The following is a 25,373-nucleotide window of genomic DNA, read 5'->3' on the forward strand; positions in this document are numbered from 1 at the left end:
GAAGACTGGGTGGGAGATAATGTGAACGTGCTGGATCCACTGTCGGGCACCCAATTGACTAATGCCTGTACTTGCTCAGGCCTTACCATCCTTAGAACGGCATTAGGCCCGACCAAATATCACTGTAGATTCTGGCGGCTACTGGGACCTGAGGTAGTAGTTTCAGTAAGACATGTAGCTGTGGCAGAACGGCCACGTCCTCTCCCTGCACCAGAGGCTACACCAACACAAACACCAAGACGATGACCGCGTCTCTTATTAAATGTTTGCCTCATAGTTAGCGTTCACAAAGCAAAGAGTGGTTAAGATTGTAAAAAATAATTAACCGCCAATAAAAACCCAGATGTAGGGTATTGCATATATTTTTTTAAACTCTATATGACCTATATATTTGTGGCCTAAATGTGACACTCACTTATGCATGTCTAATCCCAGATGTGCACTATATGAAACAGATGTTTTTATTTCCACCCCAGTAAGCACAAAGCCGTATTTCTAGCCTAAATGTGACACTCACTTATGCATGTCTAATCCTAGATGTGCAGTATATCAGAGGGTTTTTTCACCCCAGTAAGCACAAAGCCGTATTTCTGGCCTAAATGTGACACTCACTTATGCACGTCTAATCCCAGATGTGCAGTATATAAGAGGGGTTTTTCACCCCAGTAAGCACAAAGCCATATTTCTGGCCATAATGTGACACTCACTTATGAATGTCTAATCCCAGATGTATTTTTTTTATCCCAGTAAGCCCAAAGCCGTATTTCTGGCCATAATGTGACACTCACTTATGCATGTCTAATCCCAGATGTGCACTATATGAAACAGATGTATTTTTTTTACCCCAGTAAGCACAAAGCCTTATTTCTGGCCTGAATGGGACACTCACTTATGCATGTCTAATCCCAGATGTATTTTTTTTACCCCAGTAAACCCAAAGCCGTATGTCTGGCCTAAATGTGACACTCACTTATGCACGTCTAATCCCAGATGTGCAGTATATCAGAGGGTTTTTTCACCCCACTAAGCACAAAGCCGTATTTCTGGCCTAAATGTGACACTCACTTATGCATGTCTAATCCCAGATGTGCACTATATGAAACAGATGTATTTTTTCACCCCAGTAAGCACAAAGCCATATTTCTGGCCTAAATGTGACACTCACTTATGCACGTCTAATCCCAGATGTGCAGTATATCGGAGGGTTTTTTCACCCTAGTAAGCACAAAGCTGTATTTCTGGCCTAAATGTGACACTCACTTATGCACGTCTAATCCCAGATGTGCAGTATATCAGAGGGTTTTTTCACCCTAGTAAGCACAAAGCTGTATTTCTGGCCTAAATGTGACACTCACTTATACATGTCTAATCCTAGATGTGCACTATATGAAACAGATGTTTTTTTTTTTCACCCCAGTAAGCAAAAAGCTGTATTTCTGGCCTAAATGTGACACTCACTTATGCATGTCTAATCCTAGATGTGCACTATATGAAAAAAAAGTTTTCTTTAACCCCAGTAAGCAAAAAGCTGTATTTCTGGACTTGCAGACATGCAGATATCCTGTGCTGGTGCACTATCGTTGCATAAAATGGCTGCCGATTATGTATTGATATTGACAAACTGAAGTTAAAAAAAGTTAATTTTCAGCAGTAGTTGGCTCAGGGCAGGCTTAAAAAAATGGTGTACTGCACCCACAAAACACATTTGCTGTAGATCGCTGAGTAAAAAAGCAGTTCTTCATAAGATTTCTCCCTGATCTCTCCCTCACAGCAGCTGCAGCCTCTCCCTACCCTAATCCGAGCAGAGTGACGGGCGGCGCTTAAATAGAGGCTGGGTCACATGCTGCAGTTGGTCAATCACAGCCATGCCAATAGTAGGCATGGCTGTGATGGCTTTTTGGGGCAAGTAGTATGACGCTTGTTGATTAGCTGCTGTGCAGCCTTTCAAAAAGCACCAAAAAAGCGCCAAACACCGAACCCGAACTTTTACGTAAATGTTCGGGTGCCGAAAAACCTAAAGTTCGGGTTCCCTCAACCCTAATAGTGACCATAAAAGTAAATAACTTTCCAATTGTCATTCAAAAGAGTGTTTCTTCAGGGAGGAACAAAAAAATAAATAAAAAAAAAATAAAAAAAGCTAAATTTTGCCAACGAAGAGAGGCCATAGGCCTCACTAACTGAGACAAAGTCCTCAACAATAAAAATACAGCCACAAAATGGGATATTTTTAAAAGCATCCTAAAATCTAATTGTGAAAGGTACATACCTTATGGAATAAAAGTTTAAAGGGGTATTTTCATCTTAATGATCATACTTTATCTTATTAATTATGTGACAATGATCATTTTTGCCAATATAAACTATTATACAATTTCTACCTTTCTAGGTCAAATATTGTGGATTGTACCCCAGTGTTTCATTTGGTCTCCCCTAGAAACGTCTACCTGGAGCAAGTCCTCTTCTTTCTTCTTGCCTGCTGCTCAGTCATCACATGAGCGCGCACGCCGCCCAATGCCACGCATGCCCAGAGAGAATGGTGGAGGAGGAGGGGAGCTGTCAGCCTTTAGCAGCGCAGCCCCGATCAGTGAATGGTGAGGAGAACGGGGCTGCGCTGCTGTGTGCAACTGTGCCGACCCCCCCTTTCAGATGGTGGAGGAGGAGGAGGGGAGCTGCTGCCATTGTTCAGCAGCGCAGCCAGGGTCAGTGAATGGTGAGAATGGACTGTGCTGCTCTGTGTTACTGTGCCGACCCCCCCCCCCTTTCAGGAGGAGGGGAGCTGTCAGTGTTCAGCAGAGCAGCCAGGATCAGTAAATGGTGAGGAGAACTGCCCTGCTGTGGATAACTGTCCCAACCCCCCCCCCCCCTGCTGTGGATAACTGTCCCTCCCCCCTTTCAGTTTCATGCTGGCAGCTGTTAACCCCTTCCAGGGATGGAGCTGCAGCGCTCTGTTACTGTGCCAACCCCCCCCCCCCCCTGCTGTGGATAACTGTCCCTACCCCCCCATCCCTGCTGTTAACCCCCTGGATAACTGTCCTGACCCCCCCCCCCCCCTTTCAGCCTCTTTCAGTTTCATGCTGGCAGCTGTTAACCCCTTCCAGGGATGGAGCTGCGGCGCTCTGTTACTGTGCCGACCCCCCCCCCTGCTGTGGATAACTGTGCCGACCCCACCCCCTTCCCTCTCTTTTAGTTTTTCATGGTTGGCTGAGTGGTATCCCTTGCTGGCAGCTAATGTCAGCTGTTAACCCTTTCCAGGGATGGAGCTCCCTCCCGGGCGCTGCTGTGTCAGCCCTGATGGTTACCAGGGCAACCGGACGCCTTCACAGGCATCCGGCTTGCAATGGCATAAAGGGTAGTTTCACACTTGCGGCAGGATGGATTCGTGCCGCCTGCTATTTCGCCGGACCGCCGCTCCGTCCATATTGACTATAATGGGGACGGGGCAGAGCACGGCGAGAGGCCGCCAGACGAAAAGTACTGCAGGTTCAACTTTTTCATCCGGCTGCCTCTCACTGCCGTTCTGCGCCGGAGCTCCGCCCCTCCCCATTATAGTTAATGGGGACGGAGAGGTGGCACGGCGAAATAGTGGCAGGACGGATCCGGCTGTCCTGCCGCTAGTGTGAAAGAACAGAATGTTCAGAGCAGGAGCGCACGGCGTCATTGGTTGCTATGATGCCGGGCGCTTCATGCCGCCGCTGCACTACAGTAATACACTGATATAGTGTATTACTGTAGTACAGCGGCAATCATGTTTCAAACCCCCCCCCCCCCCCCCGAGGCTTTTCCTAAATATAATCCTTTTTCTAAATCCTATAGGTTTTGAATAAAATTGAAAAATCATATAGTATTGTTTATAGTCGCTGCCCATGGATACGGCCACCACTCGCCGGCCGTGCTTGCGCACATCATTCCCTGGTGATCTAGTGGCGGACGCAATTCTTCTCAAGATCGCGCACGTCTCAGGCCGGCCGTGCATGCGCAGGTCTATTTTCCTTTGAGCTGCGTTGCCGGTGCATGCGCAGCCGGCCGATCAGTTCGTGGAAGGAAGAGACGGCGTGCGGACGGCGTGGGAGAGACAGCGGGGTGAGTATTTGTTATATATGCGATTGGGGGCAGATGGAGTCACTCTTGGGGCAGATGGAGGCATATGGGCAGCTATATGAGGCTATATGGGGGGCTTTGGGGGCAGATGGGCGGCTATATGAAGCTAATGGGCGGCTATATGGGGCAAATGGAGGCACTTGGGGGCAGATGGAGGCACTTGGGGGCTGGTGAAAGAGAAACAGATGTAGCAGAGCTGAATATGCGGGTGTTCTGACACAGTGCTGGTTGAAGATAAAAACAGATGTAGCAGGGCTGTATATGTTTTAGGTCAGCATCAATGCTGGTGAAAGAGAAACAGATGTAGCAGAGCTGAATATGTGACTGTTCTGACACAGTGTTGGTTGAAGAAAAAAACAGATGTAGCAGAGCTGTATATGTTTTAGGTCAGCATCAATGCTGGTGAAAGAGAAACAGATGTAGCAGAGCTGAATATGCGGGTGTTCTGACACAGTGCTGGTTGAAGATAATAACAGATGTAGCAGTGCTGTATATGTTTTAGGTCAGCATCAATGCTGGTGAAAGAGAAACAGATGTAGCAGAGCTGAATATGTGACGGTTCTGACACAGTGTTGGTTGAAGATAAAAACAGATGTAGCAGAGCTGTATATGTTTTAGGTCAGCATCAATGCTGGTGAAAGAGAAACAGATGTAGCAGAGCTGAATATGCGGGTGTTCTGACACAGTGCTGGTTGAAGATAAAAACAGATGTAGCAGAGCTGTATATGTTTTAGGTCAGCATCAATGCTGGTGAAAGAGAAACAGATGTAGCAGAGCTGAATATGCGGGTGTTCTGACACAGTGCTGGTTGAAGATAAAAACAGATGTAGCAGTGCTGTATATGTTTTAGGTCAGCATCAATGCTGGTGAAAGAGAAACAGATGTAGCAGAGCTGAATATGTGACTGTTCTGACACAGTGTTGGTTGAAGATAAAAACAGATGTAGCAGAGCTGTATATGTTTTAGGTCAGCATCAATGCTGGTGAAAGAGAAACAGATGTAGCAGAGCTGCATATGAAGCTTTTCAGACACAGTGCTAGTGGGGGAGTAGAATAAAGATGTAGCAGAGCTGTATAGGAAGCCATTCAGCCAAAGTGATGTTAGGGGCTGGAGAAGACACATGTAGCTGAGCTGTATATGCACGTATAAAGATACATTGTGTAAGGTTTATACACAACTGGAGTACAGCTGTAATGGAAACAAATCTGCATCAGTGCTGGTGGGTGGGAGTTGGTCAAGCTTTTGGGCTAATGTATAATATGGAATTTAAGTTTTTGGTGCACAGAATGGGTTTGTAAAAGATCAGACAGATTTTATGTGTAAAACTGCAGAACAGCCATGTGTTCCTGTCCACTGAGCTCACTTCACATGGCTCTCTGAGTGACCATTCCCCCTACACACTGCAGGCTGCCAGACTGATGAATCATACTATTCACATGAACTAGCATACAGGGACTCAGTTCTCAGTGTGATGTCATAAGGAGGTGTGGCCGGCCTTCACTCTAGCTGCCTAAGCCTGCCCAGCCTTATCTGCAGAAAAAACAGGACGTGAGCAGCTAGCTGGCAGCAATTGAGAATTAAGTAGCAAGATGAGAAAACCCCTTTAAGGAACAAGAAAAAAAAAAATGTGGATAAATAGAAATGTAAAGAAAGCAACAAATGACAAAAAGAAAGCATTTAAATCACTAAAACAGGAGGGTAGCGCGGAAGCATTAAAAAACTACAGGGAAAAATGTTTAATATGTAAAAGACAAATAAAAGCAGACAAACTAGAGACAGAGAGATTCATTGCCAAAGACAGTAAAACTAACCCTAACATTTTCTTCAATTATAAAAATAGTAAAAAGTATAAATCGGAAGGTGTCGGCCCTTTACAGAGTAATGAGGGGGGAGGGGGTTGCAGAGAGCAGCGAGGAGAAAGCAAAGCTATTAAATATTTTCTTCTCCACTGTTATCACTGAAGAAAATAAACTGTCAGATAAAATGAAAAATCTAAAAGTAAATTCCCCATTAAAAGTGCCCTGTCTGACCCAGGAAGAAGTACATCAGTGTCTTTAAAAGATTAAAATAGTCAAATTGCTTGGACCAGATGGCATACACCACCGTATCCTAAGAGAATTAGGTAATGTCATTGTTAGAGTCCTTAAATATCAGAAATAAAGGGTCTAATCTGAAATAGGGTGTTCCACAGAATTTGCACAAAGCAAATTTGGTGCCAATATTCAAAAAGGGTCCAAAAACAGAGCCCAGATACTATAGGTCGGTAAGTTTAACATCTGTCGTGGGTAAATTGTTTGAAGGTTTTCTAAGAGATGCTATCTTGGAGAACCTCAATGAAAATAAGCAGATAACGCCATATCAGCATGGCTTCATGAGGGATCGGTCATGTCAAACTAAATTTAATCAGATTCTATGAGGAGGTAAGCTCTAGAATTGACAGCGGCGAATCAATGAAATGAGAATGCTCGGACTGGGAGAAAACGTCTGTATGTGGGTAAGTAACTGGCTCAATGATAAAAAACAGGGTGGTTCGCACTCAGATTGGGTCACTGTCACTAGTGGGGTACCTCAGGGGTCAGTATTGGGCCCTATTCTCTTCAATATATTTATTAATGATCTTGTAGAAGGCTTGCACAGTAAAATATTAATTTTTGCAGATGACACTAAACTGTGTAAATTAATTAACACGGAAGAGGACGGTATACTACTACAGATGGATCTGGATAGATTGGAGGCTTGGGCAGATAAGTGGTTTAACACTGACAAATGTAAGATTATGCACATGGGAAGGAATAATGCAAGTCACCAGTACATACTAAATGGTAAAACAATGGGTAACACTGACATGGAAAAGTACCTAGGGATTTTAGTGAACAGCAAACTAAGCATTAGAAACTAGTATCAGGCAGCTGCTGCCAGGGGCAATTAGATAATGGGTTGCATAAAAAGAGGCATAGATACCCATCATGAGAACATAGTCCTGCCACTTTACAAGCCACTAGTCAGACCACACATGAAGTACTGTGTACAGTTCTGGGCTCCTGTGAACAAAGCAGACATAGCAGAGCTGAAAAGGGTTCAGAGGAGGGCAACTTAAGTAATAACTGGAATGGGTGGACTACAGTACCCTGAAAGATTATAAAAATTAGGGTTATTCACTTTAGAAAAAAAAAAAAAGACTACTCAGGGGGGATCGAATAACTATGTACAGTCGTGGCCAAAAGTTTTGAGAATTACATAAATATTGGAAATTGGAAAAGTTGCTGCTTAAGTTTTTATAATAGCAATTTGCATATACTCAAATAACAGAATATATTGCATATGTAACATCCCGGAGTATGTCACTAAACTCTTTCTCCCTGCTACAACAGGTTAGGTGTATGGGTATTGTCATCTGGTGTAATCTAACATTGCATTCTCCATTATGTGCATTTTCTATGCCTGTTTCATAAATTTGCTGTAATTGTCATGTTCACCAGCAGGTGGCAGCAATGTGTTTAGCATAGACTTAGACAGTTTAGCATATCTGGACTGGAATAGTACATTCCAGTCTGGCTCCCCCCTCTTTGAGGAGGTATGGAATGTTCCCACATCCTGCCTCATGGAGAGGCCAAGGATCACTCTTCCCAGTCTGAGCCCTTCAACCTCGACTGTGGACAAGCAAGCAACACCTCCAGAACTACAGATCTCCAGGAAGAATCATTCCCTGCGAGCAGTCCTGTGAGTACTTATCCAGAGTCCAGGAGAAGCAAAATTCCTCCTCAGCTAGTCAGGCCCACATCAAGCAGAAGATAGACAGAGCAGAAGATAGATACCCGCCAGATTCTCCAGGCATATGATAAGAAGCAGAAGAGATATTGATCCCTGCCACATATTGCCAATACCTGCTGGGACCTAAAGACTATTGCTGTAACTCGTATGGATTTCTGTTGCCATCCAGTAAAGACAAGTTGTATTATACTTCAAGTCTGGATCTCATTCATTCCTCAATTACTCCTATTAACAACACTCATTTTATTGCTATTGAGCCAGGATCCAGGAGTCCAGCCATACCAAGGTAGGAGACACCTTTGACACTACACAGAGACATTATTCAACTCTGGCATTCCTCACCTGGTACATGAGTGATAACATCTTAAAGGGCCCTGTTACAGTACCTGTGCAAGCAGCAATTGGCGTCACAAACTACTCATAGACTTATATGCACATATCCTGACCCACTGCATTATGGGCTATTGTACCAGTGTCCTGCTCATTGCACATAGTCCTTCTTTGCCATGAAAATTAACTTCATCCCCCAAAAAACTTTCCACTGCATTTTCAGGAAAGAGGTTCAATTCTTGTTAAGAAGGCTTCAGGGCGTCCAAGAAAGTCCAGCAAGCACCAGGATCGTCTCCTAAAGAGGATTCAGCTGCGGGATCGGAGTGCCACCAGTGCAGAGCTTGCTCAGGAATGGCAGCAGGCAGGTGTGAGCGCATCTGCATGCACAGTGAGGCAAAGACTTTTGGAAGATGGCCTGCTGTCAAGAAGGGCAGCAAAGAAGCCACTTCTCTCCCAAAAAAACATCAGGGACAGATTGATCTTCTGCAGAAAATATGGTGAATGGACTGATAATGACTGGGGCAAAGTCATATTCTCCGATGAAGACTCTTTCCGATTGTTTGGGGCATCAGGAAAAAGGCTTGTCCGGAGAAAAAAAAGTAAGCGCTACCATCAGTCCTGTGTCATGCCAACAATAAAGCATCCTGAGACCATTCATGTGTGGGGTTCCTTCTCATCCAAGGGAGTGGGCTCACTGCCAATTTTGCCCAAAAACACAGCCATGAATAAAGAATGGTACCAAGGGGAGTGGCTTCGACATGGCGGCGTAAAGACGCATGTTAGGAGAGCTCCGTGACCTGCTCCAGAAAACCAGCGGAGACCACCTTCCTACTCTCTTCTCTCTGGGCAATCCGCGGTCCCTCCTGAACACTCCATTGGCCGTTTCCTCTGGTCCAACCAGCAAGGGGGCTTGGAATCGCCCACAATGGCCGCCGCTTTCTCCTCTCTACGGCCCACGGCACTTCCGTTGTTACCAGCACCAGCATCGGGGATCCCGCTCTCACAAGAGCAGCTACTGAGTGATCCATATCTTTACCACTCAGCCCCGGCCTCCTTGAACGGAATGGACACCCGACCGGGCCCTCCACTGTGCCATGCAGTTCCACACCAGCTGGACCTCGCAGGTACGACTACCCAGGCTAGATCGGGGCCTACTAAAGGCGGTGGCCTGCAGACCCGTGCCTCCTCACCCCACCCAGCAGGTCGTCAAGCTCCTGAGAGAGACAGGGTGCATGACCACGCTCTTCTTACTAGCCCCTCAAGGGGTTCCATTGGGGGGATGCCTCCGGCCCTGCTGAACTCTGCTCACTCTCAGGGCCACACATTGCCCGCCCCTGTCACCCAGTCTCCCAGTCAAGGCATACTTGCCATCTCCTCGCTGACACAGCATCCGGAGGAGTCTCAGGGCCCCCCCCCCCCCAACCCCATCTTCCATCGATCACACGCTGGCTGAACTGTGGGAAATGGTGAGAGCGCTACCCACAAAATCTGATCTGGAAGCTCAAGTGGCCCGCATCGAGACCCAACAGGCCCAGGCCCTGCAAGCAGTTAGTGATGATGTCCGACAACTAGACGACCGTTTGTCCTCGTTAAAACACCAATACGCAGCTACAGCCTCTACGGTCCATTCCCATTCTGCGTCCTTATCTGCTCATACCTCCCAGTTGCAGGACTTTTCACTTCACCTTGACAACGTGGAGAATAGAGGCCGCCGGAACAATCTTAAGCTCCGTAACATTCTGGAATCGGTCCCCAACGACCAGCTTCACTCCATCGTGGTCGACATCTTCAATTAGGTACTGGACAATCCTCTCCAGACCAAGATCGTGACATGGATAGGCCACGTGATGTCATCTGTCAGGTTCATTTTTACACGGTAAAGGAGCGTATTTTGCGCAAAGCCTGGGAAAAGAAGGAACTTTTCTTTGAGGACTCTCCGATCACTATCCTGCCGGATGTGTCCTGCTTAACCCTGTCCATGCGGAGAATGGTGAGACCCCTGCTAGAAGCAATTAAAGAAGCAGGAGCATCTTACCGCTGGGGCCATCCATTCCTCATCACCGTCAGATACTCCAATGGCCAATCTATGCTAGTCTGCTCTCCGGCCGACCTCCCGGATCTGTTCAGATTCCTTGATATCCACCCGTTTGCAGTTCCTGATTGGACATTGCCTCCATTTCTGCAAGATTCGCCACAAGGTCTGGACTTTCCGCGAAGGTCAGCATCTCCTTCCTCGAGACGTACATCTCCGGGCCGTTCCAGCTCCTTCCGCGGCCGTACATCCAGGCCTCACTACCAGCCTTCCAGACGACTTCCATCGTCTCCTCGTTGATCTACCATCCTGACCTTCGTTGATGCGTCACTTCTCCTGCATTATTAAAGGGGACTTTGTGGTGCTACTCTCCACGGTCCTTCGGTCTCCGTGGGCATTAATGGTCTTGTACCTCTATTTTTATCTTGCCTCCCGTGTTCTCTGTTCTCTCCCTGCTTTAACTTTATTCCCTTTGTTGCTCTCCTCGCTGTCTCTGTTACCTTACCTTCTGGGAAGGGGTCTCCAGGATGCAAAATTAACCTTCCTTCTCCCTTAGGTCACTGGGCGCTCTCCTTGAGATTTGGTTCTATCTTCTCTTCTAGGTGCCATCTGTTCTACCTCCCCCACTAGGGCACTGTGAGTCCTTTCCTTGGTAATTGCTTTGGACAGGCTACTCACAGTTACTTTCAATTTTGCAGCTTTTTCCTGCTTATAGCCAGATCCCCCTCCTTTCCCCCCCCCCTTTTTTTTTTCTCACCTTCCCGCCCCTTCCTACTCTTGTCCTCATCCCTCCCTTCCCCTATTGGTAGCAAACCAATCTCTCACAAGGGTAATCTTTACGCACCTACTCTTTGACTCCTATTGTTACAATATGTCTGACGTTTTGTTGGTCTCCCTTAATGTACAGGGTTTGAACTTGCCTGAAAAGAGATCATCCCTCCTGCGTCTCCTCTGGAAAAAATGAGCACAAGTGGCGTTCATCCAAGAGACCCACTTCCGCTCCTCTTCCACTCCGAAGCTCACCGACAAGTGTTTTCCTCATGCCTACCACAGCACTGACCCTGCTACGAAGACGAAAGGAGTCTCTATCCTTATCTCCAGCTCAGTCTCTTGGGACCTGATTGAATCTCACACTGATGGGACAGGCAGGTACCTATTTGTTAAAGGGAAATTAGCAGGTACTTTAGTTACATTGGCATCCGTTTATGCCCCTAACACGGGTCAGGTTGATTTCCTGACCAAGACCCTTAGAGCCTTGGAGGACTTCTCCGAGGGCCTCCTGATTCTTGGAGGTGACTTTAACATTGTTCTAGACACTCGCTTGGACTCCTCCAAGGGTCAGGTTTCTTTTCCCCAGCCATATCCAAACTCAAGGAGTTCCTGTTCTCTCAACAACTCGCGGACACCTGGCGCATCCTACATCCAACATCCCAAGACTATACATTCTTTTCCCACCCTCACAACTCCTACTCCAGGTTGGATTATTTCCTCATGAGCCATGCTAGTCTAGACCTCCTTACCAAGGCAGAGATCGACCCTATAACCTTCTCTGACCATGTCCTAATCTCTATATCTCTCTTTTTCCCGTCCCACCAAACCAGAGCCTGGCACTGGCAGTTGAATGACTCACTCCTACAGGACCTGCAGGTTACTTCTGAAATTCGGAGAGACCTGACTGATTATTTTGAGAATAGCATCACACCAGAGAGCGATCCTCTTACCGTCTGGGAAGCCCATAAATGCTTTATCAGAGGCACCTTTATAAAGTTAGGGTCTCGATTGAAAAAGGAGAGAGCGGCAAAGATATCTGCCCTTCTGTTGCGCATTCATGCGTTAGAACAGCAGCACAAACAGACCCTGAACTCACAGCTGGGAGCAGAACTCGCCCAGCTTCGGGATCAGGTTCGCTCACTTTGCCTCTCAAAAGCGAAGGCGACCTTAATCAAATGCCGTAAACACTACTATGAACATGGCAGAACCCTCACTCGGGCTTTGCGAAAAACCAGGCTCTGTTCTTACGTCCCCCACGTGTCAACTCCTTCCGGTACAAAGACCTCCCTTCCGCGGGATATAACAGAAGCATTCAGATCATCCTATCACACACTATATAATTTAGAGGACTCTCATCAGTCCACTGAACTTGAATTCATGTCCGCTATGAGGTCTTATCTTGAATCTGCGGGCTTACCATCTCACCCCCCAGAAGAGGTTTCAGCATTGGAGATGCCCATATTACTAGCCCATATTACTATCCGAGTTACAGGCAGCTATTAAAGACTCCCAATCAGGGAAGGCTCCTGGTCCAGACAGGCTTACGCTACCGTACTATAAGCAATTCGGGGACATCTTGTCTACTCATCTAGCTGCCTTTAACTAATTTGATATGGCCCGTACTCTCCCCAATGACACCCTAAGAGGCCACATCACGGTTGTCCCCAAGGAAGGGAAAGACCTTTCGCAATGCCAAAGCTACCGTCCCATCTCCCTGATTAACGTGGACTTAAAGCGGTTCTCTAAAATTCTCGCCTCTCGCTTCCTACCACATCTCCAAAAATTAATCCACTTAGACCAGACTGGTTTCTTACCCTTGAGAGAAGCACTACAAGAGCAATAAACATGATCTACCAAGCCGTCACCTCTAAGATCCCGACACTATTCCTATCAGCTGACGCTGATAAGGCGTTTGACAGGGTCAGTTGAAAATTCATGTTTGAGACCCTACGACACGTGGGATTGGGGGAAAAGATGATGGCACGCATTACTAATCTTTACTTCAACCCCACGGCAGTGGTCAAAGTGAGTGGCCAATTCTCCTCGCCCCTACCCATCCACAATGGTACGAGACAGGGCTGTCCCCTCTGATATTTGTGAACTGTCTGGAACCGCTTCTGTGCCACGTAAGGGGGAACCCCCGATATTTGAAGCTTACAGATTCATGGGACCTCTCACAAGGTTGCAGCCTACGCTGATGATCTGCTGTTCTTCCTCACCAACCCAAGGGTTACCCTCCCAAACCTATTACGGGAACTTAAAGTGTATGCCCACCTCTCGAACTTTAAGATTGACTATCAGAAATCTGAAGCCTTAAACATCACTCTCCCGCCACAGTCATGTCAATATCAGAGAACTTCCCCTTTAAATGGGCGCGCTCATCTTTAAAGTACCTTGGAATTTTCCTGACCCCTACACTCTCTGACCTATACCAGGTTAACTACCCGCCTCTTCTCCGAACCATAAAATCAGACTTGGCATAAAAACACGTTTTCATGGCTTGGTAGGATCTCTATTTTTAAAATGAACATACTGCCAAAAATACTTTACTTCTTTCATGCCCTCCCGGTCCAAATCCCCAGACTCTTCTTTCACAATCTTCTGAAAATGTTGACCCATTTTATTTGGCCCGGCAAACCGTCCAGAATAGCCAGGTCCATACTATTCCGCCCCAAGATGGAAGGGGGACTAGGGCTGCCAGGCTTCGTTTCCTACCACAGAGCATCCCATCTCCTTAGAATTGTAGATTGGTGTCGCCACAAGGCCTATAAGCAATGGATCTCAATTGAGCCGTCCTCCCTATCAACTCCTTTACCTGCTACTCCATGGTTGGCTGCCCACATCCCATTGGAGGTGCGCCTACACCCGACCATAGGCCCCTCCCTGACAGTCTTTGCTGCCATTCAAAATCGCCCCGGTATCTCCCCATCTCCCTCTCCTATGTTCCCTATCCTGGGTAACCCCCAATTCCCCCCAGGGATGGAACGCGGACCCTTTCGTGATCTGGTGAATTGCAACAAATTCAGGGCCCATCATTTGATCGCCTCGAATTTGTGGCTCACTCCTCAACAGATCTCTGAGATGGCTGAAACTCCTACCATCAACCCTTGGCAGTCTTGACAACTTAAACATTTTTTGACCACGCTCCCTCCGGCGGTGGCATTTATCCAGGACAAGACGGATTTTGAATCTCTTTGTGACCAATCTGGTGTGACGAGACGTACCCTCTCCCGAACGTACAACTTGCTACTCACCCCACCTGACCATCCTCCTCCCAACTTCATCACCCAGTGGGAAACTGACCTAGATTTCACACTTTCCCCGGATCAACGATTGAGACTATATACTTGCATTCACAAATCATCTATTGCCAGCAGTGTCCAAGAAGCTGGGTTCAAACTTATGTCCCGTTTGTATAGGGTCCCTACTAGACTTAACTCCATTTTCCCATCAACCTTGCCTTTATGTTGGCGATGTGAGAGGCACTATACTACACACATTCTGGTTACGAGTTTCTGGGATTCGGTTTGGTCGATTATGTCTAAGTTCACCTCTTATAACCTCCCTAAGACGCCTGCTTTTTTCCTGCTCCATCAGTACGAGATTCCTCTTTCTACCTATAACAAATCTGTGATAAGGCACCTGGTAAACGCAGCAAGAGCTTGCATCCCATGTTTGTGGAGACAACCGTCTGCTCCCTCTGTAACTATGTGGATCAACAAAGTCCAGGAGACCATGAGAATGGAGGATCTTACCTCTTCACTGAGACACACCGAAAAAGGGGTTCACTAAAACTTGTCATTGGATGGACTTCTACTGCTCCGCAGAATGTAGAGCGGTTCTATCCCCTGTATGTGTGAGAGGTTTGCTGTCGATTACCCTCTCCCTCCCCTTTCACATCCCTTTTATTGTTCTCCTTCCTTTTCTGGCTTTCCCTTCCTTAAGACGTCAATAGGCGTTTCAGTTTCTTCAAATGATTCCACATTTAATTGTGGGGAGCCCCCATTAGGCACTGCTCCCATCTGCCTAGCCGATAAATGAAAAATGAAAATCTTAAATAAAGAATTTACAAAAAAAAAAGAATGGTACCAAAACACCCTCCAACAGCAACTTCTTCCAACAATCCAACAGTTTGGTGAAGAACAATGCATTTTCCAGCACGATAAAAGCCTTTGAAACGTATGAAGTGCGTGTAATTATATTTCACTACATAACAGAAACAACTGAAACAAAAGATCTAAAAGCAGTTTAGCAGCAACTTTTGTGAAAACTAATATTTGTGTTATTCTTAAAACTGTATAAATATATCAGGGGTCAGTACAGAGATCTCTCCCATCATCTATTTATCCCTAGGACTGTGACCACCCACTGCGTCTTGAGGAAAGAAGGTTTGTACACAAACATAGAAGAAGATTCTTTACAGTAAGAGCAGTGAGACTATGGAACCGTCTGCCTGAGGAGGTGGTGATGGCAAGTCCACTAAGAGTTCAAGAGGAGCCTGGATGTATTTCTGGAGTGTAATAATATTACAGGCTATAGCCACTAGAGATTGATCCAGGGAGTTATTCTGATTAGAGTCGGGAACACATTTTTTCCTCCTAAAGTGTGGAAAATTGGCTTCTACCTCACGTTTGTTTTTTTTGCCTTCCTCTGGATCAACTTGCACAGGATAACAGGCTGAACTGGATGGACAGATGTCTTTTTTTCAGCCTTATAAACTATGTTACATCCTACTGTATCTGTCATTCCACCTGACTGCAATTAACTGGCCATTTACAAGTGTGAATGACACCCCTTTTTCCACATGTCTGGACACCAGCTCTTGTGGGAATCCAGCTCTATTTTTTGGACTTTCACATATAGACCCCTGTATTTGAAGTATTACATGATGGAGGGTCCCCATACCGATCACAGGCAGGGTGGAATACAGTTTGTTTTATTTTTTATTTTATTTTTTTATCCCAAACATTTAGAGGATATATATATATAAAAAACATTAGTTTCACTTTTAACTGGATCTGTCCTCCGATTACCAATATTCATTCAATACAGGAGACTATGTTTGTTTGGGGAGCTCTCACAGCGGTCCCAATCATCACTACAAGCCCTCAGCTACATCTGGTAACTGAAAGCAAGGCGCTTTTTTATCTCCCAATAAAACTGAGTATCTGAAGGAATAAAGGCAGTTAGTGACTACCATAAAAACACATAAGGGAGGTCAATAACAGGCTAAGCATGAAGATGGCTTCTCTTATATGTTGGTTTTTTGATGATTAACAAGAGATGGTGTATGGGTAAAACATATATCACATTCTGAACATGAAAATGGATTCTCCCCTTTGTGAATTCTCTGTTGTATAACAAGATCTGATTCATGGTTAAAACATTTCTTAAATTCTGAAAATGAAAATGGCTTCTCTCCTGTGTGAGTTCTCTGATGTACAACAAGATTTGATTTACGGTTAAAACATTTCCCACATTCTAAACATGAAAATGGCTTTTCCCCTGTGTGAATTCTCTGATGTACAACAAGATCTGATTTACGGTTAAAACATTTCCCACATTCTGAACATGAAAATGGCTTCTCCCCTGTGTGAATTCTCTGATGTATAACAAGATCTGATTTATGGATACAACATTTTCCACAATCTGAACATGAAAATGGCAACTTCCCTGTGTGAATTCTCTGATGTATAACAAGAGCTGATTTATCGTAAAAAGATTTTCCACATTCTGAACATGAAAATGGCTTCTCTCCTGTGTGAATTCTCTTATGTATAACAAGAGATGATTTACGGTTAAAACATTTCCAGCATTCTGAACATGAAAACGGCTTTTCTCCTGTGTGAATTTTCTGATGTATAACAAGATTAGATTTTTGGTTAAAACATTTCCCACATTCCGAACATGAAAATGGCTTCTCTCTTATGTGAGCTGTTTGATGTTTAACACCTTTTCTGTGACTTTTATTCTGCGTTTCAGTCTGTGATGAATCAGAATATCGGACCTGTTTAAAGGGATCAAATGATGCATTGTTGCTGTGATTGGATGAGGGTATATCTTGGATATTTGCATGCTCTTCAAATGTATCTCGTGTGATACCATAATTATATACCTCAAAATCTAAAGATATCAGATGTTTCTCTGAGTTCCTGATACAGTCATCTGCCAAGAATAAAACACATTTTATTATTGATGAATAATACACCATAACATTTTATTCAAATTTAAATAACTTTTCCATATAAAAAATCCACAGAAAGAACAAGACATAGCGTAAAATTCATATATGAATTGACTAAAACTTTGGTGGCCAAACAGACCACAATCTAATAGTAGACCAAGGAGCATAACAAGGTCAGGTTGGTCTCCACTTTGATCAACTTCCATGCAACCCCCACCAAATCAGTAATTTATAAATAAAACATTTCCTAGCGCTGAATGCCCTCTTAGTGCCCCACACAATAGTTATCTCCCCTCAGTGTCCCTTTCACAGTAGAATCCCCCCTTAGTGCCCTCTTCACAGTACTGATGCTCACACACCTATCCTGACCCTTACTGGTATGAATTTCATTCTGTCCTTGGTTTTCTTTCTGAGAATATTTTTTACTTAACTTTGTCATCCCGATTGCCAATTAGGAATAGGGGAGCCTTTAACTTAACGCTGGGTTATTGTATAGTGAGTGTTAATCCTCACCAGGCCCAACGTATAATTGGTTTTCAGAGCCCCCACCTCCTACTACGGCATTTACCACTGACTGTTTCTCCTTGTAAGAGGTATATTTAATTAAGTATAGGTGTTATAATTTATTGGATACATCCACTATAAGGCTTTGTCATTATCATTAAATGTAATATGTTTGGAATTATGTTTATACTGTGACTTTTTGAATAAAGATTATATATTTTTAAATCTACGGGACGTGTAGTACTCATTTAGTGAGGTTGATATCGATATTTTGAGTATCCCAGTGACAGTAATATCTGACCAATTTGGTGATTATCGTTTTCCTATTTGTAGTGGAGATGAGTGGTACCCGGTGGGGTCTTCTGCTGTTGTAGCCCATCCGCCTCAAGGTTGTGCGTGTTGTGGCTTCACAAATGCTTTGCTGCATACCTCAGTTGTAACGAGTGGTTATTTCAGTCAACGTTGCTCTTCTATCCGCTTGAATCAGTCGGCCCATTCTCCTCTGACCTCTAGCATCAACAAGGCATTTTTGCCCCCAGGACTGCTGCATACTGGATGTTTTTTTCCTTTTCACACCATTCTTTGTAAACCCTAGAAATTGTTGAGCATGAAAATCCCAGTAACTGAGCAGATTGTGAAATACTCAGACCGGCCCGTCTGGCACCAACAACCATGCCACGCTCAAAATTGCTTAAATCACCTTTCTTTCCCATTCTGACATTCAGTTTGGAGTTCAGGAGATTGTCTTGACCAGGACCACAACCCTACATGCATTGAAGCAACTGCCATGTGATTGGTTGACTAGATAATCACATTAATGAGAAATAGAACAGGTGTTCCTAATAATTCTTTAGGTTAGTGTAGGTGTATCATTTAATCCGGATTGGTTGAGGGGTTGTCCCACAAAAAAAAGGTCAAACCCTCCCCTTGCATATTCACCCAATCGTGTTACAAAGTGACAACATTCAGTAGTATATCAGCATAACAATCTCAGCGGTGTACTTCAATTAAAACCTACCATGCACCTAAGCAGAGAATCCATCCGGCAGTATGTGTGTGATGAGTGGCATCTCCCGTATGTCTCTTCGCATGCGCAAGTTATGGAACGAGATTCCCGATAGTCACGTGTTCGACGTAGCGGTCACATGATCGGGATTCCCGGAACCGTGCAAACTCCCTCAATTACATGACTAGTCATGTGATAGAGCGCCCCACCTGTATCCTGGCAACCCAAGGTCCTAAACCAAAACAAATGTCTTGTCAAGGACCCTATAAGGCTGAGGATAAGTTCCATTATGGGAGCAGAATAAGGTAAATATCAGTAGTGCCACTCACCTCACTCATAACGATATCCAGAATATGAACACAGTACACACAAAATGCAGATAATGGCCCACGTACCAGCAGCACAGGAACCAGCCAAGAGTGGATACCTTATATACAGTGTGACGCTGCAATGGCAATAGTTGTGACCCAGCTGGACTGTGTTCTGGGCGAAGTGTGGAATGGACTGTAAATAGTTACAGATCCCCTTCCATATTGATGGAGCACCACCAAACCCGTGGATGGAGGTGTATCGAGTGCATCTCAGAGGAAACAGGGAAACATTAGGCTAAATGAAGTCACAAGGATCAAACTGTGCAGCCCCATATCAAAAGCCATATAGTTGTGAGCGTCACCCCGCACAATGCCCAATGGTTTCCACCAACGGGATGTGCTGGGGAAACGAGCACATGTCTATATTTAGAAGTAAACAAACTGCATGGCCCACACCATAACATCTTCCATTTTTCATGCATTTATATTAAAGGGGTTGCTCATCTGAGACAATGGGGGCAATTCGCTAGGATATACCCCTACTGTCCGGTAGGTGCGGTCCCACTGCTTGGACTCGCACCTATCTCCTAAACAGAACCCCAAAAGTGGTGGAGGATGCACTATGCATGCGCAGCACTGGCTTGGCAATTTCAGTCAGGCCCTGGAAACAGTGGCCGTTCATGCACAGTGCGCTTCCATTCACTTCTATGGGGAAAGTGCTTTGTGGTGGCCAGACCAGAGTCCTCCAGCCACCACTTTGGCAAGCTCTGTTGTCGATATAGGTGTGGGTCCCAGCGGTTGGACCCGCACCTGTTAGACAATGGGGGCAAATCCTAGTGATATGCCCCCATGGTCTCAGATGAGACAACTCCTTTAAGTGCTTGCGTCTCATACAGTTCTGATCAAAAGTTTAAGACCACTTGAAAAATGGCAAAAAATCATATTTAGCATGGCTGGATCTTAACAAGGTTCCAAGTAGAGCTTCAACATGCAACAAGAAGAAATGGGAGTGAGACAAAACATTTTTTCAGCATTCAATTTAATGAAAACAACGAAAAAACTGAAACAGGCTGTTTTTCAGCTGATCAAAAGTTTAGGGCCACATGCCTTTAAAAGGCCAAATCTGTGCAAAGATGTGGATTCATTGTCATTTTCTGTCAGGTAGTCACACGTTGTTATGGCAAAGGCAAAAAAACTCTCCCTTTTTGAACGTCGGGTTGTTGAACTACATAAGCAGGGTCTCTCACAGCGCGCCATCGCTGCTGAGGTGGGACGCAGTAAGACAGTCATTTGGAATTTCTTAAATGATCCTGAGGGTTATGGAACAAAAAAAAGTCAAGTGGAAGACCCAGAAAAGTTTCATCAGTATTTAACCGGAGGATCCAATTGGCTGTCCGTCAAGACACTGGACGATCCTCGACCCAAAATAAGGCCCTTACTGGTGCCGACTGCAGCCCCATAACCATCAGACGGCATCCGAGACTGAAGAGCTTCAAAAACAAAAAAACTTCTTCAAAGACCTCATCTCCTTGAACGCCACAGAACTGCTCGTTTGGACTTTGCAAGAGAGCACCAAACATGGGACATTCAAAAGGTGGAAGAAAGTTTTATTCTCTGATGACAATTTTTTTTTACCTTGATGGTCCTGATGGTTTCCAATGTTACTAGTATGACAAGCAGATCCCATCTGAGATGTTTCTACGCGCCACAGTGAAGGGGGCACCATAATGGTCTGGGGTGCTTTTTCCTTCAGTGCTTGTTCCAATGGAGCTTCAGGAAGTGCAGGGGTGTAAATGACTGGCTTTGTCTAGATGTTGCAGAGAGCATTCCTCATGACTGAGGGGCCTCGCCTGTGTGGTAACGACTGGGGTTTTCAACAGGACAACGCTACAGTACACAATGCCCGCAGGACAAGGGACTTCTTCCAGGAGAATAACATCACTCTTTTGGCCCATCCTGATCCCCCTGATCTAAATCCAATTGAGAACCTTTGGGGATGGATGGCAAGGGAAGTTTACAAAAATGGACAACAGTTTCAGACAGTAGATGGCCTTCATCCAGCCGTCTTCATTACTTGGAGAAATGTTCCCACTCACCTCATGGAAACGCTTGCATCAAGCATGCCAAAACAAATTTTTGAAGTGATAAACAATAACGGCGGAGCTACTCATTACTGAGTTCATGTTTGGAAGTTGGATTTCTGTTTTGGGGGGTTTAGTTTTTTTGGGGAGGTGTGGTCCTAAACTTTTGATCAGCTGAAAAACAGCCCGTTTCAGTTTATTCGTTGTTTCCATTAAATTGAATGCTCAAAAAATGTGTTGTCTCACTCCCATTTCTTCTTGTTGCATAACCTTGTTAAGATCCAGCCATGCTAAATATGTTTTTTTGCCATTTTTCAAGTGGTCTTAAACTTTTGATCAGGACTGCATATACTGTACACACCATCCAAAGATTATGAAAAGTACATCACTAGAGAAGAACCAATTTGTTGAAATACATTTCAGGTGTAATTCTGAAGAATCAGTCAGAAGAGGGAACAAATAATTTTTTTTTAAATCAGATCATTTATTTATTGATTCCAAAAGAGAGTACAACACAAATGTACAGAATACATTATACGAAAAAATTGATTTGCAACAATAATTAAGATTCAACATGAGTCTTATTGTATCTTAGTTGTTAATTGTCATGTATACTTATTATTTAAAGAGGACCTTTCATCGGTCCAAACATTGTGAACTAAGTAACATATACAGCGGCGCCCAGGGATCTCACTGCACTTACTATTATCCCTGGGCGCCGCTCCGCTCTCCTGTTATGTCCTCCGGTATGTTCGGGGACTTGGTTATAGTAGGCGGAGACTTAGGGGACTTGGTTATAGTAGGCGGAGTTTGCCCTTGTTCTGCTGGGCGTCTCCTTGTCCTAGGCTGTAGCGCTGGCCAATGGCAGCGCAGAGCTCACAGCCTGGGAGGTTTTTTCTCCCAGGCTGTGAGCTCTGCGCTGCGATTGGCCAGCACTACAGCCTAGGAGAAGGAGACGCCCAGCAGAACAAGGGCAGACTCCCTCAGTAATCTACTAAAGGGAGTTTCCATTCCAGACGTCATTCCAGTTGACACTCTGCACTTGTCTAGTTCTTCGTTAATTACATAATTAAAATCCCCAACTACCAAGCCTGGAATGTCAGGATATTCTACCATAAACTCCAGCAACATTTTCAGCAGCACTGAGGAGTATGGCGGGGGAATATATTGTTACCAGCACCATCTTCATTTCATTGAATTCCATATGAACCTCACCTCTACATCCACAAATTGCCGTATACATTCGAAGCGTATATTCTTATTAACAAGTTGTAACGGATCTCCGTTGATGGATGCTCCTAGTGCGTCCCGAGGACTCCAAGCACTCCACTCGACACCGATACCACCAGAGGAACAAGGAACAGGAACAGCTCTTACAAGAGCTAGGAGTTATAGCCAGGGGAGCATACAGCGTATAGCATTCCCCAGTGTCGATCAGTCACCCAAACACCAGCCTCAACATGATGAAGGGTAAAACAGGAACTTCTTATTGAACACACAAGCATTGACTTATATACACATTTTCCAACAAGGGTACTACCCTCGTGGACCTGGCTGGGAACTCAGGACATAACATAGCAGCCATTCCTTTACAGTTTTACAGTTTAAACACAAAAAACTATACATTCAACAAACACAATGGCATTGTCTGTGACGCAATAAAAAAAAAAACACAATGGCATTGCCTATGACGCACTCAATAACAGAATAGGCATTGTCTTTGATGAAATCAACAAAATACAATTACCAAAACACAATGGGCTCTGCCTGTGATACAATTACCAAACATAATGGGCTAACTTAATCACTCACAGGCAGAAAACACACATTTTTCCCCAACACACAGAAACCACCTCAAAACCCCCCATATCCCCATAATTTATACATCCATGGATAGCTCTGATATGGGTGAACCACATATCAAAAAATCACCTAGATAAGAGCAGGGGTCCCCGAATACCATGGAAGTCACATTTGTCCGACCGCAAGCATGACTTTCCTGCCCAAAACAGTTCCACAGATTTAGGCCTCTTTCACACTACCGTATGGCTATTTTAGTGTTTTGCGGTCAGTTTTTCACAGATCCGTTGTTCCGTTTTTTTGTTTCTGTTGTGTTTCCGTTCAGTTTTTCCATATGGCATATACAGTATACAGTAATTACATAGAAAAAAATTGTGCTGGGCACAACATTTTCAATAGATGGTTCCGCAAAAACGGAACGAATACGGAAAAAAAACGGATGCATTTACCTATGTGTTCCTTTTTTTGCGGACCCATTGTCATGCCCTGCTCTGACTATGTGCGGAGGTCGGCCAGAATAGCAGCACGTGTTTAGTGTTTTGTTTTGGAGTCTTGCTGGATCCGCCTCCCATCAGGTGCACTGGGTGGGCTCATTAGTTTAAATAGCTCTCAATTCCAGTGCTCTGGGCGGGTTATAGAAATCAGTCTGGCCTTGGAAGCAAGGAAGGAAGGTCGTCTGTTCCAGCTCAGAAAAGATAAGTGTGGTTATAGTTTTTGTTGTTTGCTGTCTAGGTTGTGTTTGTGTCATCTCTCCCATCCAGGTTCTGTGCGAGCAGGCTGCTCCCATTTCCCCTTTTCACCATCTCAGGGAATCTAGGGTGTTTTAGCCCAGGCACGGGGACACATCATTCCTACCACCAAGGTCTGAATGTGGGCTGAGCAGTGCAGGGAGAGAAGTCAGGGATTAGCTAGGAGGTGACCCTTCCCCTGCTTCTCGCCTAGAGCCTGGTTGTTGGTTTATCTGTGTGTCTGAGTGCTCGTCCGCCGTGGCATTGACTTTAATGGAGCCACGAAACGTGATTTGCTGGCAATAATAGGATATGTTCTATCTTTCAACGGAAAAATGGAAATACGGAAACGGAATGCATACGGAGTACATTCAGTTTTTTTTTTTGCGGAACCATTGAAATGAATGGTTCCGTATACGGAACGCAAAAAACGGCCTGTAAAACGAAAAAAAAAAGAAAAACAGGGTAGTATGAAAAGGGGTAGTATGAAAGAGGCCTTAGGCTGTACGGCCGGTCTGTCTTCTCCTTCAAAGTTAGTATATGGACCATAGTCCTAAGGCAAGAGGCTGGCAAACAGGCCCCTCCAAAACCCAGTGGCGAGGTTATTTTCGCCACACAAGTATACTCACTCTCCTGGAATATGCGGAGAAGACCGAGTGCACAGAATAGCCAACCCAAGATTTTTGGAGCAATTGGACTTTTGATTTAGTCATTTGTGTTTCCTGTAGGCAGCAGATGGCTGGCTGGTATCTCGATAAATATCTAAATATGCCATGTCTTTTGTTAGCCTCCGCCATTCCCTGCACATTCCAACTAATAACTTTAGTCATAGACGCCATTATATTCTTTAAATTTACATAAGTGTTTACCAGTTGTCAACATTTTCCCATCCCAAAACTGTTCTTCCATATAAGCCTGCTGATACCGGAATGTTCCCTCCCGTCCCCTCAGTGAAAACAAAATGTATTCAGATTTTCCAATATTACTTTCATAACATAGGGCTAACCATAGAAATCTAGCCCAACAATCTCTACTGCAAACTTCAGTCCAGTACATAAGTGCGTTAAAAACCCGCATCGGTATACAGGAAGTGCAGAATTATTAGGCAAGTTGTATTTTTGAGGATTAATTTTATTATTGAACAAGAACCATGTTCTCAATGAACCCAAAAAACTCATTAATATCAAAGCTGAATATTTTTGGAAGTAGTTTTTAGTTTGTTTTTAGTTTTAGCTATTTTAGGGGGATATCTGTGTGTGCAGGTGACTATTACTGTGCATAATTATTAGGCAACTTAACAAAAAACAAATATATACCCATTTCAATTTTTTTTTTTTACCAGTGAAACCAATATAACATCTCAACATTCACAAATATACATTTCTGACATTCAAAAACAAAACAAAAACAAATAAGTGACCAATATAGCCACCTTTCTTTGCAAGGACACTCAAAAGCCTGCCATCCATGGATTCTGTCAGTGTTTTTATCTGTTCACCATCAACATTGTGTGCAGCAGCAACCACAGCCTCCCAGACACTGTTCAGAGAGGTGTACTGTTTTCCCTCCTTGTAAATCTCACATTTGATGATGGACCACAGGTTCTCAATGGGGTTCAGATCAGGTGAACAAGGAGGCCATGTCATTAGATTTTCTTCTTTTATACCCTTTCTTGCCAGCCACGCTGTGGAGTACTTGGACGTGTGTGATGGAGCATTGTCCTGCATGAAAATCATGTTTTTCTTGAAGGATGCAGA

General features: G+C 44.6%; 1 protein-coding gene and 1 pseudogene across 1 annotated transcript in view; one reads left to right on the forward strand and one right to left on the reverse strand.

Annotated features, from left to right (window-relative positions):
* Positions 1-25,373, forward strand: part of LOC122940391 — a 1,778,572-nt gene that overhangs the window by 349,211 nt on the left and 1,403,988 nt on the right. The gene's annotated exons all lie outside the window — the stretch shown is intronic.
* The window catches only part of LOC122942596, a 192,532-nt pseudogene continuing 183,134 nt past the window's right edge, over positions 15,976-25,373 (reverse strand).

Source organism: Bufo gargarizans, chromosome 6, assembly GCF_014858855.1.
Source record: "Bufo gargarizans isolate SCDJY-AF-19 chromosome 6, ASM1485885v1, whole genome shotgun sequence".
Classification (NCBI taxonomy): Eukaryota; Metazoa; Chordata; class Amphibia; order Anura; family Bufonidae; genus Bufo; species Bufo gargarizans.